Raw genomic sequence first — 18,323 nt, 5'->3', positions numbered from 1 at the left:
CACCCGACCTCAACCCAATTGAGATGGTTTGGGATGAGTTGGATCGCCGACTGAAGGAAAAGCAGCCAACAAGTGCACATGTGGGAACTCCTTCAAGACTGTTGGAAAAGCATTCCAGGTGAAGCTGGTTGAGAGAACGCCAATAGTGTGCAAAGCTGTCATCAAGGCAAAGGGTGGCTATTTGAAGAATCTCAAATATAAAATATATTTTGTTTTGTTTAAGACTTTTTTTGTTACTACATGATTCCACATGTGTTATTTCATAGTTTTGATGACATCATTATTATTCTACAATGTAGAAAATAGTCAAAATAACCAAAAACCCTTGAATGAGTAGGTGTTCTAAAACTTTTGACCGGTAGTGTATATCAACGAATTGGCCAGGGCACTAGAACAGTCTGCAGCACCTGGCCTCACCCTACAAGAATCTGAAGTCAAATGTCTACTGTTTGCTGATGATCTGGTGCTTCTGTCCCCAACCACACAGCACTATCTAGCCATGGTCATTTGGACCCTGCATCCACTAAACACATTAAGGCTATAGGATTCCATGAAAAATGTTAACGTGTGAAGGTTACAGGTAAGCCTCCATTTCAATGGTATCCCATGTCAATGAGATGAGAGACCAGTCACCAGCTCTGGACAGTGGACACTGCATGGGCAGTAGCTTTCTTATCCATTCCTAAAACAAGACACCCCTCCAAACACTGTTCTTACCAATAATAGCCTGCCACCACAGACATACAGTAATTGTGGTGTATGACATTGCAGTCACACTGCCACTGTTGCACAAGAGACTAAGCAGACACACACACACGTTCTCCACATTCCCTCTCCCAAAAGGAGCCTATAACATGAGGGATTGTCACAGCCAACTTCAGTTTACACAAAGATATCGTCCAGGCAGAAGTAGAACAGACAATATTTTCCCCACACACTAAACCTCAGTGGGAGAGCTGTTACCTAAAGGCCTTGTGTGGTTACAGGTATTGGGTACCATTAAGACCATTTCATGTAGGGAGCTATTTGACAACTGAGCCATGCAAAAGCCCTCATATGAGCCCATGTTCTGTTGGTAAATATGAGCACATGTAATGATTAACTACTGTGGGAGTCAGGAGTGTTACAGTAACAACATCCTCCCCATCTACACTTACTGCAGAACCAACAACAATAACATCAGTCGAGTCTGCTACCGAAGACTCATTCGTTGAGGTAGCCAACACACTAGGATGGGTCTGGGCCATGGATATACAAGGCATTCGGAAAGTATTCAGACACCTTCCCTATTTCCACATTTTATTCTAAAATTGATTAATTAAAATGTTTTCCTCATCAACATACCCCATAATGGCAAAGTGAAAACAGGTTTTTAGAAATGTTTGGCCCGCGGCTGAATCTAATTGATGATCTCTGGTCTACATTTTAAGGATGCATGTTGTGCCTTTACAATTAATGAATGACCTTACTGAAATAAATCAGGCTAGTGGGCCAGTTGGCTTCCTGAACAGTGCTCCAGGTCCCTTGTTTTCAGCCCCCCCCCCACAAAAATGTGTGTGTCCAGGGCCTTGTTCCTGGCTCCCTCTTCTCTGAGGGACACAGTGGTTCTATTATTCCCTTGTGTTTCAGAGAACAGGATTAATGACCTGCGGCAGGGACATGAAACGGTTGTGTCCGCCTGTTTACTTCTGTCCCTAGGACCAGTCTCTGGGATTAAACACCCTGTGTGTGTGTGTGTGTGTGTTTGTGTGTGTGCACTTTCAATTACCACTGGCAGGCCAAAGCAAGGGTAATGCACAACTACAATAGCAGCCACAGAGTCATGGTCACAGTTACTCAGACACGGACATAAACACAAGCTACACAGTAAAAAGAGGACAGACCGCATTTAAATCGGCATGTCACCTGCTTCGCTGATTCGGTGTATGAGAGATGAGGAGGGGGAGGTGGACGCAAGGTGTGTGTGTGTGTGTTTGAAAGAGAGGTTCTGTGTTAATTGGCAGAAAATCGCTGTCACCCAACTGAAGCACTGTGTGAGCCAGGGACACGAGAACTACAGGGAACAGACATGATGCACGCACACACCCATGCACGCCGCACTCACCCACACAATACCTGTACCTATGTGCTGCACAGCCTGCGTGCTGATATATTGGGACTATTCAAATTCCTATCAAACAGTGAATGGCAAAATCTTGAATAGCTAGTATATTTAGCATTCACCCCTATGAATATCACCCACTGGTAAAGTTATGAGAGGTTCTCCAATAACATTCAGTTGAAGTTTTATATCAAAGTAATCATACTTAACAAGTCGAGATAAATAAAGGTTACACAACAATCCAGTATCCCTCCCGCTTCTGCCAACTTATAAAAATAAAAACTCAACCTATACGTTTTGACCATTTTCACCACAACCATTTAGTGCTTATCGGAGAAAGCACTAAATGGTTTAAATGATCAAGTGGTTAACTTTACAATGACTTCAAACAATTGACCTTCCTGAAGAAACAAACCCAAAACCTCCCAGGCTCCATGCTGAGCTAGCGCTGCTGTCTCCCGCCAGCACAACAAGTAGCTCAAACACCACTCTCCGAGGAAATAATTTCATATTGGCCTCTCTACACTGATCCCCCTCGGCACGAGAGCATGACTGTACTTCACTGACTTCACTGCAGCCCCAGAGCTGAGGAAAGACAGTGTAGCAAGGCCTGGATCTAGGCCTGTAGACTAGGGGCCATTGACCATGCTTTTTAGTTCAGAACTAGGCTTAATCTTTAAATCAGGGAAACTGGCCCCTAGAGGTTTCAACTGTTTTCTCTATGAAGTTTAGAGATGGTGTGGTGTTGGTGCAGTATAGGCAACCTTGATCAGGGCATGGCAATGATATCATAACCAGATAATTTCTCTTAAGAAAACTGGCTGCTTCATCATGGAAGGTTGGAAACTTAACCACTAAATTCTTCTTGGGATTTTGGCAATGGGGCTCTTTATCTACCTCCCCAGAGTCAGATTAACTCATGGATGCCATTTGTATGTCTCTGCGTCCAGTATGAAGGGAGTTTCTAACTAGCATTATCGCCATTGGCTCGCAAAACTACCTCTAACTTCCATCATACTGGACACAGATACATAAAAAAGGTATCCATCCACGAGTTAATCGGACTCTGAGGAAGTAGAAAAAGGGTTTCATTGCCAAAATCCAGAACTATCCCTTTAAGAGTGTATTTTCTATCTTCCTCTGTTCAATGGCTTAAACTGGTATTACCAGCAAAGTGCCACCTTACCCGGGGTGCAATTAAATAGTCATAAATCCACCTATATTTTATTTTGCCTGCTTTTCCAAGCATGTCCTTGGGATAACCCCTGCGTGTTCTTTTTCAGCAAAGCAAAACCGCCACAATCCAGCAGTGATTCCAGGCAGCCAACTTTTAAGACAGGCCAGAGATAAGGTTCATAGGTGGCATGTGCTGAGGGAGAGCTAAATTAAAACAGCTAGTGTATAGTCACTAGTTATGTGGAGTGATGTATGTTCTTAATCTGCCCAGTTAGTTCAGGGCTGTAAGGCCCATGTCTGACTCAGCACTGCCTCTCTTAAAATGAGACCAAGGCCAGATATCCAACAAGTGGTGTTGCCTGATATTGTCAGATCAATTATTTCCACTTTCACTACAAAAGGCTCACATGTCCAACATATATATATATTTTTAGCTAAGCAAATCAGTTAAAAACAAATTCTTATTTACAATGACAGACTACCCCGGCCAAGCCCTAACCTGGACGACACTGGGCCAATTGTGCGCCGCCCTACGGGACTCCCAATCAAAGCCGGTTTTGATACCGCCTGGAATCGAACCAGGGCCTGTACTGACGCCTCTAGCACTGAGACACATTGCCTTAGACTGGTGCGCCACTCGGGAGCCCAAACTGCTAAATACAGTATGTGTATGCGACCAACATCAACACATGTCAAACAATGAGTGTCTTCTTGAATGTTGCATCACGGCTGTTGCGTATAGTTTATCAAATCTTATTTGTCACATGCGCCGAATACAACCGGTGTAGACCTTACAGTGAAATGCTTACTTACAAGCCCTTAACCAACAATGCAGTTAAGAAAAATAGCAACAAAAAAGACATAAAAGTAACAAATAATTAAAGAGCAGCAGTAAAATAACAAAAGCGAGGCTATGTACAGGGGGTACCTGTACAGAGTCAATGTGCGGGGGCACCGGTTAGTCGAGGTAATTGAGGTAATATGTACATGTAGGTAGAGTTATTAAAAAGTGACTATGCATAGATAACAGAGAGCAGTCTAGATGTTCAGGAGTCTTATGGCTTGGGGGTAGAAGCTGTTTAGAAGCCTCTTGGACCTAGACTTGGCGCTTCGGTACCAGTTGCTATGCGATAGAGAGAACAGTCTATGACTAGGGTGGCTGGACTCTGATTTTTTTTTGTTCCTTCCTCTGACACCGCCTGGTATAGAGGTCCTGGATGGCAGGAAGCTTGGCCGCAGTGATGTACTGGGCCGTAAGCACTACCCTCTGTAGTGCCTTGTGGTCGGAGGCCGAGCAGTTGCCATACCAAGCAAATCAAATCAAATTTTATTAGTCACATACACATGGTTAGCAGATGTTAATGCGAGTGTAGCGAAATGCTTGTGCTTCTAGTTCCGACAATGCAGTAATAACCAACAAGTAATCTAACCTAACAATTCCACAACTACTACCTTATACACACACAAGTGTAAAGGGATAAAGAATATGTACATAAAGATATATGAATGAGTGGTGGTACAGAACGGCATAGGCAAGATGCAGTAGATGTATAAGGAGTACGGTATATACATATGAGATGAGTACTGTAGGGTATGTAAACATAAAGTGGCATAGTTTAAAGTGGCTAGTGGTACATGTATTACATAAAGATGGCAAGATGCAGTAGATGATATAGAGTACAGTATATACATATGAGATGGGTAATGTAGGGTATGTAAACATTATATTAAGTGGCATTGTTTAAAGTGGCTAGTGGTACATTTTTACATAATTTCCATCAATTCCCATTTTTAAAGTGGCTGGAGTTGAGTCAGTATGTTGGCAGCGGCCGCTAAATGTTAGTGGTGGCTGTTTAACAGTCTGATGGCCTTGAGATAGAAGCTGTTTTTCAGTCTCTCGGTCCCTGCTTTGATGCACCTGTACTGACCTCGCCTTCTGGATGATAGCGGGGTGAACAGGCAGTGGCTTGGGTGGTTGTTGTCCTTGATGATCTTTATGGCCTTCCTGTGACATCGGGTGGTGTAGGTGTCCTGGAGGGCAGGTAGTTTGCCCCGGTGATGCGTTCTGCAGACCTCACTACCCTCTGGAGAGCCTTACGGTTTGTGCGGAGGGCAGTTGCCGTACCAGGCGGTGATACAGCCCGACAGGATGCTCTCGATTGTGCATCTGTAGAAGTTTGTGAGTGCTTTTGGTGACAAGCCGAATTTCTTCAGCCTCCTGAGGTTGAAGAGGCGCTGCTGCGCCTTCTTCACGACGCTGTCTGTGTGGGTGGACCAATTCAGTTTGTCCGTGATGTGTACACCGAGGAACTTAAAACTTTCCACCTTCTCCACTACTGACCCGTCGATGTGGATAGGGGGGTGCTCCCTCTGCTGTTTCCTGAAGTCCACAATCATCTCCTTTGTTTTGTTGACGTTGAGTGTGAGGTTATTTTCCTGACACCACCTCCGAGGGCCCTCACCTCCTCCCTGTAGGCCGTCTCGTCGTTGTTGGTAATCAAGCCTACCACTGTAGTGTCATCCGCAAACTTGATGATTGAGTTGGAGGCGTGCATGGCCACGCAGTCGTGGGTGAACAGGGAGTACAGGAGAGGGCTCAGAACGCACCCTTGTGGGGCCCCAGTGTTGAGGATCAGCGGGGTGGGATGTTGTTACCTACCCTCACCACCTGGGGGGCGGCCGTCAAGAAGTCCAGGACCCAGTTGCACAGGGCGGGTCGAGACCCAGGGTCTCGAGCTTGATGACGAGTTTGGAGGGTACTATGGTGTTAAATGCTGAGCTGTAATCGATGAACAGCATTCTCACATGGGTATTCCTCTTGTCCAGATGGGTTAGGGCAGTGTGCAGTGTGGTTGCGATTGCGTCGTCTGTGGACCTATTGGGTCGGTAAGCAAATTGGAGTGGGTCTAGGGTGTCCGGTAGGGTGGGGTGATATGGTCCTTGACTAGTCTCTCAAAGCACTTCATGATGACGGAAGTGGTGCTACGGGGCGGTAGTCGTTTAGCTCAGTTACCTTAGCTTTCTTGGGAACAGGAACAATGGTGGCCCTCTTGAAGCATGTGGGAACAGCAGACTGGGATAAGGATTGATTGAATATGTCCGTAAACACACCAGCCAGCTGGTCTGGGCATTCTCTGAGGCGCGGCTGGGAATGCCGTCTGGGCCTGCAGCCTTGCGAGGGTTAACACGTTTAAATGTTTTACTCACCTCGGCTGCAGTGAAGGAGAGCCCGCAGGTTTTGGTAGGGGGCCGTGTCAGTGGCACTGTATTGTCCTCAAAGCGGGCAAAAAAGTTGTTTAGCCTGTCTGGGAGCAAGACATCCTGGTCCGCGACGGGGCTGGTTTTCTTTTGTAATCCGTGATTGACTGTAGACCTGCCACATCCTCTTGTGTCTGAGCTGTTGAATTGCGACTCGATTTTGTCTCTGTACTGGGCTTAGCCTGTTTGATTGCCTTGCGGAGAGAATGCTACACTGTTTGTATTCGGTCATGCTTCGGTCACCTTGCCCTGGTTAAAGCAGTGGTTCGCGCTTTCAGTTTCACGCGAATGCTGCCGTCAATCCACGGTTTCTGGTTTGGGAATGTTTTAATCGTTGCTGTGGTACGACATCGTCAATGCACTTCCTAATGAACTCGCTCACCGAATCAGCATATTCGTCAATATTGTTGTTGGACGCAATGCGGAACATATTCCAATCCGCGTGATCGAAGCAGTCTTGAAGCGTGGAATCAGATTGGTCGGACCAGCGTTGAACAGACCTGAGCGGCGGAGCTTGTTGTTTTAGTTTCTGTTTGTAGGCTGGAATCAACAAAATGGAGTCGTGGTCAGCTTTTCCGAAAGGGGGGCGGGGGAGGGCTTATATGCGTCGCGGAAATTAGTATAACAATGATCTAGGGTTTTTCCAGCCCTGGAGCACAATCGATATGCTGATAGAATTTAGGGAGTTTTGTTTTTAGATTAGCCTTGTTAAAATCCCCAGCTACGATGAATGCAGCCTCAGGGTGTGTGGTTTCCAGTTTACAAAGAGTCAGATAAAGTTCGTTCAGGGCCATCGATGTGTCTGCTTGGGGGGGAATATATCGGCTGTGATTATGATTGAAGAGAATTCCCTAGATAATGCGGTCGACATTTTATTGTGAGGAGTTCTAGATCAGGTGAACAGAATGACTTGAGTTCCTGTGTGTTGTTATGATGATCACACCACGTCTCGTAAATCATAAGGCATACCCCCCCGCCCCTCTTCTTACCAGAAAGATGTTTGTTCTGTCGGCGCGATGCATGAAGAAACCAGCTGGCTGCACCGACTCCGTTAGCGTCTCTTGAGTTAGCCATGTTTCCGTGAAGCAGAGCACGTTGCAATCCCTGATGTCTCTCTGGAATGCTACCCGTGCTCGGATTTCATCAACCTTATTGTAAGAGATGGACATTGGCGAGTAGTATGCTAGGGAGTGGAGCGCGATGTGCCCGTCTCCGAAGCCTGGCCAGGAGACCGCCTCGTTTGCCCTTTTACGGCGTCGCACAGGGTCGCCGGCTGGGATCAGATCCATTGTATTGGGTGGAAGGCAAAACACTGGATCCGTTTCGGGAAAGTCATATTCCTGGTAGGAACAATGATGAGTTGACGTTAATCGTATATTCAGTAGTTCCTCCGACTGTATGTAATGAAACCTAAGATTACCTGGGGTACCGATGTAAGAAATAACACATAAAAAAACAAAATACTGCATATTTTCCAAGGAACGCGAAGCGAGGTGGCCATCTCGTTTCGGCGCCGGATGTTGCAGTGATGCAACCCATCAGGATGCGCTCAATGGTACAGCTGTAGAACTTTTTGAGGATCTGAGGCTCCATGCCAAATCTTTTCAGTCTCCTCAGGGGGAATAGGCTATGTCGTGGCCTATTTACAACTGTCTTGGTGTGTTTGGACCATTCTAGTTTGTTGGTGAGGTGGACGGCAAGGGACTTGAAGCGCTCAACCTGCTCCACTACAGCCCCATCTATGAGAATGGGGGCGTGCTTGGTCCTCCTATTCCTGTAGTCCACAATCATCTCCTTTGTCTTGATCACGTTGAGGGAGAGGTTGTTGTCCTTGCAGCACACGGTCAGGTCTCTGACCTCCTCCCTATAAGCTGTTTCATTGTTGTCGGTGATCAGGCCTACCACTGTTGTGTCATCGACAAACTTAATGGTGTTGGAGTCGTGCCTGGCTGTGCAGTCATGAGTGAACAGAGATTACAGGAGGGGACTGAGCACGCACGCGAGGGGTCCCATGTCGATGATCAGCGTGGCGAATGTGTTGTTAGCTACTCTTACCACCTCGGGGCGGCACGTCAGGAATTCCAGGATCCAGTTGCAGAGGGAGGTGTTTAGTCCCAGGGACCTTAGCTTATTGATGAGCTTTTGAGAGCACTATGGTTGGAACGCTGAGCTGTAGTCAGTGAATAGCATTCTCACATAGGTGTTCCTTTTGTCCAGGTGTGAAAGGGCAGTGTGAAGTGCAATAGAGATTCCATCATCTGTGAATGTTGGGCCGGTATAAAAATTGGAGTGGGTCTAGGGTTTCTGGGATAATGGTGTTGTGAGCCATGACCAGCCTTTCAAAGCACTTCATGGCTACAGACGTGAATGTTACGGGTCTGTAGTCATTTAGGCAGGTTGCCTTAGTCTTATTGGGCACAGGGACTATGGTGGTCTGCTTGAAACATGTTGGTATTACAGACTCGGACAGGGAGAGGTTGAAAATGTCAGTGAAGACACTTGCCAGTTGATCAGCGCATGCTTGGAGTACACGTCCTGGTAATCCGTCTGGCACTGTGGCCTTGTGAATGTTGACCTGTTTAAAAAGGTCTTACTCTCAACGCCCGCGGAGAGCGTGATCACAGTCATCCGGAACAGCTGATGCACTCATGCATGTACCAGTGTTCGTTGCCTCGAAGCGAGCTTAGAAGTAATTTAGCCCGTCTAGTAGGCTTGTGTCACTGGGCAGCTCGCGGCGGTGCTTCCGTTTGTAGTCTGTAATAGTTTGCAAGCCCTGCCACATCCGACGAGCGTCAGAGCCGGTGTAGTACAAATTGATCTTAGTCCTGTATTCACGCTTTCCCCGGTATGGTGGTTCATCGGAGGGCATAGCAGGATTTCTTATAAGCTTCCGGGTCCCGGTCCTTGAAAGCTTCAGCTCTAGCATTTAGCTCAGTGCAGATGTTGCCTGTAATCCATGGCTTCTGTTTGGGTTATGTACGTAGTCACTGTGGGTACGAAGTCACCGATGCACTTACTGATGAAGCCAGAGACTGATGTGGTGTACTCCTCAATGCCATCGGAAGAATCCCAGAACATATTCCAGTCTGTGCTAGCAAAACAGTCCTGTAGCTTAGTATCTGCTTCATCTGACCACTTTTTTATTTATTTACAGAGTCACTGGTGCTTCCTGCTTTAATTTGACGATAGAACTATGGTCAGATTTGCCAAATGGAGAGCGAGGTAGACCTTTGTACGCGTCTCTGTATATGTAGTAAAGATGGTTATTTTCCCTCTGGTTGCACATTTAACATGCTGGTAGAAATTAGGTCAAACGGATTTAAGTTTCCCTGCATTAAAGTCCCTGGCCACCTCTGGATGGGTGTTTTCCTGTTTGCTTATGACCGTATACAGCTCATTGAGTGCGGTCTTAGTGCCATCATCGGTCTGTGGTGGTATGTAGACAGCTACGAAAAATACAGATGAAAACTCTAGGTAGATAGTGTGGTATACAAGAAGTTACAAACAAATAAAAAAATAGCACAGTTGGTTAAGAGCTCATAAAATCGACAGCCATTATCCTAAGTATTCTTCAGATACACATATTTTATCCTACTGCTGCTAGCTACTGCTAGCTAGTATTGTGAGCATTACCTCTCTAGGGTATGTGGGACAGTAGCGTGTTGACATCTAGTGGAAGCCTTAGGAAGTGCAATATGACCCCATTTCCACTGTATCTTGGATAAGCAAAGAGTTGAAAAACTACAAACCTCAGATTTCCCACTTCCTGGTTGGATTTTCTCTCAGGTTTTTGCCTGCCATATGAGTTCTGTTATACTCACAGACATCATTCAAACAGTTTTAGAAACTTCAGAGTGTTTTCTATCCAAATCCACTAATAATATGCATATCCTAGCATCTGGGCCTGAGTAGTAGGCAGTTTTATCTGGGCACGCTTTTCATCCGGACGTGAAAATACTTCCCCCTACCCAAGAGCGGTTAACAGCAATTATGTCATCTGAGCGAGAGACCTCGGTATATTGTTTTAGTAAATTTCTGACAGTGTTTCTTTGTAAAGTTTGATTTCATATAGTTTGGGATTTTGGATCCCGCGGCTCAGTTGAAGTGAACGCTACTGCAGTGCATTCAGAAAGTACTCAGACCCCTTGACTTTTTCCACATTTTTCTATGTTACAGCCTTATTCTAAAATGGATTAAATTAAAATGTCCCCCTCAATCTACACACAATATCCAATAATGACAAAGCGAAAACAAAAATTTAAATAAGTATTCAGACCCGTTGCTATGAGACTCAAAATTGAGCTCAGGTGCATCCTGTTTCCATTGATCATGTATAAGATGTTTCCACAACTTGATTGGAGTCAACCTGTAGTAAATTCAATTGATCGGACATGATTTGGAAAGGCACACACCTGTCTACAGTATAAGGTCCCACAGTTGACAGTGCATGTCAGAGCAAAAACCAAGTAATGAGGTCAAAGGAATTGTCCGTAAAGCTCCGAGACAGGACTGTGTCGAGGCACAGATCTGGGGAAGGGTACAAAAACATTTCTGGAGCATTGAAGTTCCCTAAGAACACAGTGGACTCCATCATTCTTAAAATGGAGGAAGTTTGGAACCACCAAGACTCTTCTTAGAGTTGGCCGCCCAACCAAACTGAGCAATCAGGAGAGAAGGGCCTTGGTCAGGGGGTTGACCAAGAACCCGATGGTCACTCGGACAGAGCTCCAGAGTTCCTCTGTGGAGATGGGAGAACCTTCCAGAAGGACAACCATTTCTGCCGCACTCCACCAATCAGGCATTTATAGTAGAGTGGCCAGACGGAAGCCACTCCTCAGTAAAAGGAACATGACAGCACACTTGGAGTTGCCTAAAGGCACCAAAAGGACTCTCAGACCATGAGAAACAAGATTCTCTGGTCTGATGAAACCAAGATTGAACTCCTTGGCCTGAATGCCAAGATTCATGTCTGGCGGCAACCTGGCACCTTCCCTACGGTGAAGCACGGTGGTGGCAGCATCATGCTGTGGGGATGTTTTTCAGAGGCAGGATTGAGGGAAAGATGAACGGAGCAAAGTACAGAGAGATCCGTGATGAAAACCTGCTCCAGAGTGCTCAGGGCCTCAGACTGGGGCAAAGGTTCACCTTTCAGCAGGACAACGAGCCTAAGCACACAACCAAGATAACGCAGGAGTGAATTCGGGACAAGTTTCTGAATGTCCTTGAGTGGCCCAGCCAGAGCCCGGAATTGAACCCGATTGAACATCTCTGGAGAGGCCTTATAATAGCTGTGCAGCAACACTCCCCATCCATCCTGATAGAGCCTGAGAGGATTTGCAAAGAAGAATGTGAGAAACTCCCCAAATAAAGGTTTGCCAAGCTTGTAGCATCATACCCAAGACAAAGTACTGAGTAAAAGGTCTGCATACTTATGTAAAATGATCCATTTTTTAAATTGTATACATTTGCAACAATTTCTAAATACCTGTTTTTGCTTTGTCATTATGGTGTAATGTGTGTAGATTGATGAGGATTTTTTATTTATTTAATCAATTTTAGAGTAAGGCTGTAATGTAACAAAATGTGGAAAAATTCACAGGGTCTGAATACTTTCCGAATGCACTATACACACACACACACAGCTCCTCCTAATATTTCTAAATTCCATTATTTTACTTTTGTGTGTGTGTCTTAGATATTACTGCACTGTTGGAGCTAGGAACACAAGCATTTCGCTACACCCGCAATAACATCTACTAAATACAGTATGTGTATGCGACCAATACAATTTTAGTTACTAGAGGAACACGATGTTTGTTTTAAAATAGGACAAATATAAACAAAATGTTTATGTTTCAATGCAGTACACATTGTAAGTGAAATAATATATTGACTTGACATCCTTTACTTAGCTGTTAGGAGAGGAGGCAGAAATCAATTATAAATCAAATCGAACAACAAAATGAAGCGACCAACCAACCAACCAATTGCAGAGGGCGATCAGAGAGCATCTTGGACACATTCTGTCAGAAAATGTCTTGGTGGTGCTAGTCAGTATTACACTTAAGCTGTAATGAAACTTGTACATGGAAAATAATAAAGACGGAGGCAACAGATGATTGAAATGGGTAGATTTATTTGTAATGAAACACTGATGGGTTGTGAATGAGATTATTAGGAATGTGCACAGTGAAAATTCTAAACTTCCAAAAGAGCGAGATACTTCTCTCTGAATGAAGGACAGTATAAAAAAATGAAAGAAATGTATACAGATTTTAAAATTACACACACTAATAAGTAATGACCCATTAATATATGAGGTAATAGAAAATATAAAGGAAATAAGGAATAGATGCAAAGCAAACGCTTCAGAATTTCATTAAAAACATATTTTTTATATCATGGGCATGTCATGTAGGCCTACAGTATAGTCTAACTGTTTGTCCTAAAATGCCCCTGATGGCAGTACCTTTTAGCGTGCGTAAAAAGGAACCACGAACGCATCGCACCAAACGCAGACAATAACAAAAATGTATTGACCATGTCCTATGACCAATGCACAGAAAATGTCATATCACCAGTATAAGAAGGAGATCTCATACGATCAGCATTATTGTAATGTGTGTTTTCAGCCAGGCGACCCACTACAGTGCACCGACTCAAGTTTCCCAACAAAGCAGCCCATCGCTAGGCTATAAGTAATTTCATTCTGGGCAGTGGGCGCTCTCCAGAATTCATCATCAACAGATGACTGGCATATAGGTAAGCCAAAACTGGATGAATGCATGCTTTGCTTTCACATTTCAAGATGATATTTCTAGAAATCACATCTTGGCAGATGTCTGTCTCTTATACACATCTAGATGTGTATAAGAGACAGGTATAAAATGATCAACTGCAATCATCAAGACTATGTTGAGCAAGTTAGCACATTAATTCATATAAATGGTCAGACTTGACGTTGGTGAATGAAGGCAGGTAGGCCGAACGATTTTTTGCCACCCTTCTTTTTCCCGAATGCACAAGAATGTAACCAAAAAAACACAAATAAATGCACATTTATTTTACGCACACAATTGATACTAGAAATGCACGATATTAGGCTATATTACAAAAAAACGGTCTGTTTTCAACGGACAGTTGCGCGCATGTCAAATATATAGCATATTCTTATTTTATCCTATGTCAAAATACAACACATTCAACATTCCTATAAATAATAACATAACATATTCAGAATTTGATCAAAGACAGTACAGTATGAAGATAGGCAGAAACTGCTTGTTCAGTAGAGATCCACGATCACACTTGGCGATGTCATGGCGATGTTAGCTCGCGAAACTCATGCGCAGAAACACGTAAATGGTCTAACGGTCGTCTCGCGCCAAACTACGCATGTGCAGGCCGTCAGATAAAGGCCCTCCTTCGATATGAAGTTGTTTCTGAATTAAATGAAAACGTTAGTTTGTCACCTTCAAGAGGCTGGAGTGTTCAACTATTTAAGAGATTGGCTCGAATCAAGTTTGTACCTTTACATTTCGAGAACATTAACTAAGGAAGATTTACTCTCATTGAGTTGTCAAACACCAAACCTGGAACTGGTCAGTTGGTCTGTTTCGCAAGCGTTCCCGAAAGTCTTGCGATGTTGTGACTCTGGGTTTAGAAACTCTGTGATTTGACAGTCAGGAAGTGCAATTCAATTCACGGCATGTACTACAGTTCCAATACCGTTACAGTAGCAATGTAATACTGTCCACTTCACACTGAGATTAGGCAACTTGAATCTTGAGCAGCTCAAATATTGGAAAAATAGAGTGAGTGTCAAAGTCCTCCATTTCACAGCATTAGCCTACAACTGCCATATTTCTTCTTATTTCATAGAGCTTGAACATAATGGCATCAAATTATTCACGAACCCGGTCATTCGAAAGACTAAAATACATAGCGTGAAGTTACACCGTTTAGCACTACTTACCAGCTTGCTACGGTGTGGGTACTGTAGCGAAAGGGCCAGAAGTCCGCATTTCCTCAGTTGTGTCGCGGTGTGTGCAGTGCAGATCTGGCACTAAACAAACTGGGGGGGCTTTCCCTACGCCTTGTCAAACTGGAACTACGAAGCCACATTCAGCTGATTAGAACAACAAAAACACAATCTCGCGCTAAGCAAACACTCAGCGCCGCCGCACGAGACGTCAAAAGGATCCCGCCCCCTTTCCTCGTCTCCCATTGGCCTGGCTTGCTAGGACATTTTAAATAGATGGGACTTGTGAAGCAAAAGTCCCCACTTTAAATATTCGTCATACTTCTTATAATTACTACCTGGAAAACGACGTTTACCTAATCTCAGTTTATGTATAGTGTAGAAAATCATTGTATCATCTAAACCGCTGTGAAATATATTTAACATAATCAAAAATATTGCATTTTCAGGTATTTGAAGCTGGTGTATAAAACCAAAAGCAAAAGATGCAAAAATTAAACTTAATCACACTAATCATAGAAATAGCGCACATAGAACATATCTACTATCGCTTCTTAGACTTGCTGTCAATGAGAATGACAGATCTATAATTGATATTTCTATGTAAATTGGGTCATCCAAAAAGTTACATATTGCAGCTTTAAGCTAAACACCTCATTCAAACTTTAAAATGTGCAGACCGGTCAGGACCTGTGTGTGTGTGTGTGTGTGTGTGTGTGTGTGTGTGTGTGTGTGTGTGTGTGTACAACTTTTTGATCTTTTATACTTTTATAACTATTAAGCTTTTTGTCCTTTTTTGTCCATCTTCATTCATTTTCATGGGATTCCTTCAACATTCTAAAGGTCCTGTTGTGATATAATCAACTCCCAGACTTCCAACATACCATTCACTGTGAACAACACAACTTTTGACAAAAATATGCTACACTGAACACTCTCCCAACAAGTTAAACAGAAAGCATATGAAATCTAACCTCTACTTCCAAACAATTTACATTTTTACAACTGTCACAGAACTTTAGACAAAAACTTAGGGTGTGACATATTGGTCTACTTATCTGCTATTCAAATCAGGAATCAGAACATAATTATCTGCTACCAATAAAAAAGACAGCTTACTTTTTGTCTCAACTTTTACAAACTGACATTTTCACCACTTTCCCAGGACTTGAGGGTATAACACATTGGTATACTTCTCAGCTATTTAAGGGTGTTTTCACATATAGTTCTCTTTAAAAGAACCGATCTCAGTCCTCTTTAGAGTGAACTCTGGGGTAAAAAAAAGAGCAAAATAACTCAGTTCTCTTTGTATTCACATTGCCCTTTCCTTTGAATGAGGACTCAACTCTTTTGCCAGTTCATGTCAACTATTTTGTGGACCAAGTCCTCTTTGCATTCACATTGCTATGTTTAGAAAGGAAAGTTTGTGGTCATATGCACATCCTTAAAAACATAGGTGCTGGGCTAATAAAGAATACTAGTATAGAGCAAGTTAATAAAGCTCCCAATTCACCACTTATTGACAACGTTTTGATCCGAAACGGATCTTCGTCTGGTCAAACACAGTGTTCACATCCCAAAGTATACACATTTCACCTCACATGACCATTGCGGACATGACGCATGGTGGGTGCAAATATTGAACAGAACTTACAACATCAATCAACATGTCTCAATCAAAATTGTACAGCCAGAAGTACAGAAAAGAGTCAGAGTCTGAAGCCAGAAATTGGGGATGATTGTTGGGCATACTGTGCGTACTGCAAATCAGATATGCTTGCAAAAATGTATGACATCAAAAAAACATTGTTTTTACAGCAAAGCATATAAATAAATCAAAACCGTACAACCCCAAAACGCAGTCTACATTACCACAGTTGGTTAAGAATGTGGATAACTGCAAAAGAGCAGAAGCTACTATGGCAATGGCCATTGCGGAGCATTGTTCGCTGCTAGCATGCAACCATTTAGGTATGGCTTGCAAAGCTGCCTTTTCAGATTCTGTGGCAGCAGCAAACTTCCAAATGCACCGCACCATGTGCACAGAAATGATTAGGGGGGGTACTGGCTCCTTATTTTCTCAAAAGAGTAACATCAGATGTGGGGGGGTGAGAAGTTCAGTCTCTTTTTGGATGAGTCCACTGATGTCAGTGTCTCGAAATACCTGGGTGTGGTGATTCTGTATTTCAGTGCTAAAAAAAGAACCGTTGTGTTCACATTTCTTGGTCTGGTTGAATTGGAGGGGGGCGATGCCAGATCAATAGCAAAGGCGGTAGTTGAGTTTCTTGAGAAGTGTAACCTTAAAAAAGAGAATCTTAAAGGAAGAATGTGCATTTCCCAATTTGGTACTCATCCGCTGTGTGTGCCATTCTTTACAATTGGCTGTCAGTGCAGCATCCAAAGAAACCATCCCTAGGAGTGTTGAGTACGTAATCAGGGAAACCTGCAACTGGTTTTCGATTTCCCCAAAACGGCACGAGGTGTACAAAGCAGTGTATGCTTTGTACGCACTCGTTGGCTATCCATTGAGCCTGCGGTAACTCGTATATTGAGCCAGTGGGAAGAACTGAAACTCCACTTTGAGTTGACCAAGGCCATTGAGCGTTGCTTCATGGCGCATGTGCTCCACGCCATGTACATGGACAAGACCAACTATGTCTACCTGACATTCTTGAAATCAATCCTGTCCGATGTACAAGTTGCAGTGAAGTCATTTGAGGGAGAGCAAACAGATCCTGTCTAGCTTTTGGACAATCTGGTACACCTCTTAACATCAATTTGCAGCAGAGTAGTCAACCCTATGGCAAAAATTGATGTCCTGAAGGATGCCATTGATGGACATCTCAGTCAATCACCATACCTTGGGTACCTTTTCGAGAGCACAGTGTACCAACTCAGTCTTGCGCCAGAGGACAAAAAGGCCATTCGGAGACAGTGCATCAACTACATTGTTGCTTTAAGCAAGGAGCTGCAAGCAAGGCTCCCAGACAACCTTGAAGCCTTGCGAAACATGGCCTTGTTCAGTGTTAAGGAAACGCTAAAGCACAATAAAGGCACCACTGAAATTATTAAAGTAGCTGAGCTACTGGGATACCAGCCCCAAACAATTGATCAAATATTTTCCCAATGGAGAAACATCCATCTGTTTAGGTGGGACTCAACTGAAAATACAGTTGAGTTTTGGAGTGAAGTCAATAACTACACAGACTCTTCCGGGTCAAGTCCATTTGAAGAACTGTGCAAAGCTACACTCGCTGCCCTCTCCTTGCAACACTCGAATGCGGAGGTTGAACGGCTGTTCAGCCAAGTGAGTGTGGTCAAGTCAAAGTTAAGAAATAGAATGTCACTGCACACTCTCAACTCCCATACTCCTGGTGCGGTATGGACTGAAGCTGGCTGGTGATACCTGTTACCAGCATAAACTGAAGTTTAGTTCTGCAGCAATTTGGCACCACAGCAGCATACAGCTTTAAGGCCACTCCATACTCTACTGCTGGTTCCAGCTCTGTGACAATGCAGTTGGACAGTGAAGATGAAGAGGATTTCCTTGCCAATCTATGATTCATCATATTTACAGTACTTTCTGATACTGGCGGAGACACACAGCTGATGGTGGCAGTGTGTACTGCAGTGTGTGCGAGAACAGTGGCAATATCTGGAGGAAACCATTGATCAGCTAGCCAGCCAAGCAGCACAGCAACCTGGAGAGAGCTGGAGAGAGATGCCTAGCGCACACATCATTATTTGAGTTAAGTTGCTTGTTCAATAAGATAGCATATATACCTTGTTATTAGCTTGTACCTATAA

The 18,323-nt window shown here is 43.9% G+C and overlaps 1 long non-coding RNA gene across 1 annotated transcript in view; it reads right to left on the bottom strand.

Annotated features, from left to right (window-relative positions):
• Positions 1 to 14,716, bottom strand: part of LOC139023719 (uncharacterized) — a 46,191-nt gene extending 31,475 nt beyond the window's left edge. The window contains exon 1 of the long non-coding RNA XR_011474859.1: positions 14,511 to 14,716. This is a non-coding gene — a long non-coding RNA (uncharacterized lncRNA). The remainder of the gene's footprint in view (positions 1 to 14,510) is intronic.
• Positions 14,717 to 18,323: the final 3,607 nt, after the last annotated feature.

Source organism: Salvelinus sp. IW2-2015, linkage group LG35 (assembly GCF_002910315.2).
Source record: "Salvelinus sp. IW2-2015 linkage group LG35, ASM291031v2, whole genome shotgun sequence".
In the NCBI taxonomy this organism is placed as follows: Eukaryota; Metazoa; Chordata; class Actinopteri; order Salmoniformes; family Salmonidae; genus Salvelinus; species Salvelinus sp. IW2-2015.
The sequence above is the reverse complement of the archived record's forward strand: the minus strand, read 5'-3'. Positions and strand labels throughout refer to the sequence as shown.